The sequence below is a fragment of the Nematolebias whitei genome, chromosome 3 (assembly GCF_014905685.2).
Source record: "Nematolebias whitei isolate Nwh7 chromosome 3, NemWhi1, whole genome shotgun sequence".
Taxonomy (NCBI): domain Eukaryota; kingdom Metazoa; phylum Chordata; class Actinopteri; order Cyprinodontiformes; family Rivulidae; genus Nematolebias; species Nematolebias whitei.
Window position 1 is genome coordinate 6903336 of NC_056500.1, and position 3078 is coordinate 6906413.

The window sequence follows — 3078 nt, forward strand, 5'->3', positions numbered from 1 at the left end:
TATATATATATATATATATATATATATATATATATATATATATATATATATATATATATATATATAGTATATGCATAGTTTTACATTTGCCATTTCCGTGAGTAAGAGTCAGCACTTTTTGAGTAAAATATAATACATTCTATTGTGAGTCCACATGTTTCTGACAAGTTAAAACCATTTAACAAATCGTATGATACTAACTTTTGTATCACTCATTTTTTGGTTACTATTGTATTTCATAAGTCAAAATAACAGGAAAAATAGTTCACACACACACAATAAAATACGGGTTGTAAGCTCAATCCTCCATGTAGATAACAACAGAAAAGGTTAAATTGTGTCATCTGGACTCGTTTCTATAAGTGAGAAATGTTTTGTCCCCCCATCCAGAGGATGTCGTCAGTCTGGGCCTGTCACAATAACACATTTTGCTGGGCAATTATTTGTCTCAGAAATTACTGAGATAAACCTAAAACCTAAAATTGTTTGAAATTTGACAATAATTAGCAATTAATGTCAAATTTAAGACAAAAAAAAAAAAAGTTGTTTTTTTTTTGTTTTTTTAGTGCAGCACCTTTTTTGACCACCGGATAGCAGTATAAGACTGTTTGAACTAAAGGATGGATAGTGAGTGAGCGAGCAGTGTGTCTCTTTATGAAAAATGGGAGGGAGTCCCCTTGACATGACACGGGCTTTCTCTCATTCCTGTCTTTTTTTGGTTCTCAAAATGGCGGATGCCCGATGTGGTTTGAGCTTTTAGCATAGCATGTTTCACACAAAGCTAATAAAAAAAATCAATAAAAAAAAACAGTAAACATGTTCTCAGCTTCTTTTTGTAGAGAAAAACTACTTTTTACATGAAGGGACGGGTTTCAACCAAGAACTTTGGAGCTTCGACAAGATGGAGTTTTTTAATTTTTTCCCAAGGTCGTCCTGTTAGCTTATCTCGTAACTTAGCTTCTCAGCTTAGCTGCTTTTAACGATCCAAAAACCTGATTTTGGACGGTTAAAATGGATTTTAAAGAGAAAAGAAGAAGGAAGGGGTCAACGAAGAGCACCGGAGTTGAGCCTTTTGTCATCCAGTGTCTTCAGTAGAAAGAAAGAGACATGAAGAAACGATAAAGCCGATAAATGAAAATGAGGTTGATCATTTTCATTTATCATGCAAATAATTGATTTATTGTTTATTGCGACAGGCCTATGTCAGTCTACGGTCTGCCAACCAGATCTGTCCCAAAGGTAGCCTTCCTTCAATGCTGTGTTTCAAGCCAACCTCCTGTTGGAATCTCAAAAGCAGACTTTAACGTGAGCAAAACACATCCAGCCAAAACAATCAATCATCACGTACAACAATCAAATGTTTTAGGACAGATGACCAACGTGCTACTCACAGAAACAGCCTGATGACACCAAGGCAAAAGTGGTTCTGAAAAAGGGTTGTAAGCTCAATCATCCAGGTAGATAACAACACAAAGCATTAAATCATTTAATCTGGACCAGTTTCTTAAAGTGAGAAACATTCTGTCCCCCATCCAGTGACTGAACCGATAACAGTCTGTGATATAACATTTTAAACCTGTTGTTCCCTCAATTTACCAGCTGCACATTGTGTTCACACTGCTGACTGTGCTGTGACTGGATACTTACATATTTTAATTACATACTTTAACAGTTGCAGCAATGTATCCACACTTTCATGAACATTTTCAATGGGGAAACAAATACCGTCTCCAACTGATAGATGTTTTGATTCCAAAGTTTTTTTTTTCCTTACAAGGTGATTAAAAAAAAAAGTGTAGTCATTTAATACTTTACTGTACAACTACATCAAATCTAATCAGATTAGCTCTTACATGCAGACTCTCACTTTTCACTACACATGTATACTAATCAGACTACATTTGTTCAGATTGTTTAGAGCTTAGGTTAGCCTCGACATTCTCTGTGAGAGCTGTCAGTCAACTTGTGGATGCTAGTGTGTGTTGGACTGAGTCCCATTATAGTATTGTGATGACAATATGTCAAGTTAACTCAGCCTTGCGACTGCATGTGGGTGCAGCAGATTTGAAAAACCACTACACTCACAACAGTCAGCAGTATGGACACAATGTACAGCGGGCGAATCGAGGGAACAACTGGTTTAAAATGTTATATCACAGACTGTTATCGGTTCAGTCACTGTCAGAGACAGGCATGGGGTTAATTATTGAAAGTTGAGCATGCAGGAGAACTTTAATTTGGTAGTTTTAATGAGGTGAGATCAGCTAGCAATTTGAAAATTGATTTCAGTCTGACATTGTTCCCCAGACAGCCTGTCAGATCCCAGTGTGTGTGAGAGGGTGTGTGTGTAGTGCTGCACATCTGTGAATTTCAACCATCATGTAGTAATGTGTTCATAATTAAGAGATAGAAGACTGAAATGTGCTTACACAGCGTTTTACGTTAAATCACACGTTTCAGCTAAGTTACATGCAGTTTTAAAAGACAAACCTCTCCATATTTCTTTTTTTTTCAATATAAATACAAATTAAATCTATCGGGACATGAGTTAAATTAGGTTTCAGTCTGTATGGGCATGAATAAATTAGATTAAAATCATTAAATTGTAAGTAATATCCTGAGCTGTTCAAGCATTTTATTGAATTTCATTTTGTTTAGATGTTTTTTTTTTTAAGTACAGTGCCAATATGTCATGAAGCAGTTTTTAGTTTTAGACTTTTTTTTTTTTTTAAACAAGTCTTGTGTGAACTAAGTCTTTAAGGGAGCATAAACTAACATTTTTGAGCAATACAATTCAGGTTTTGCATTCAGTCACACCAGCAAGACATCCATTCATCCTGTTGTTTTGGATAAAACCGTGAAACTTGATGTAAAGTAGTCCCTCATTTATCCTGGGGGATCTGTACCCTGAAGCACCGCGATAAGTGAAAAACTGCAAAGTAGAGATAGTAGTACAAGTAGTAGTAGTAGTAAGTAGTAGTTTATTTTAGTACTTGTATATAAATTCATTTTAAACCCTTCCCACACTCTAGCAATGTTCCTAACAATTTTCTAAACTCTTAAACCTTTTAAAAAATA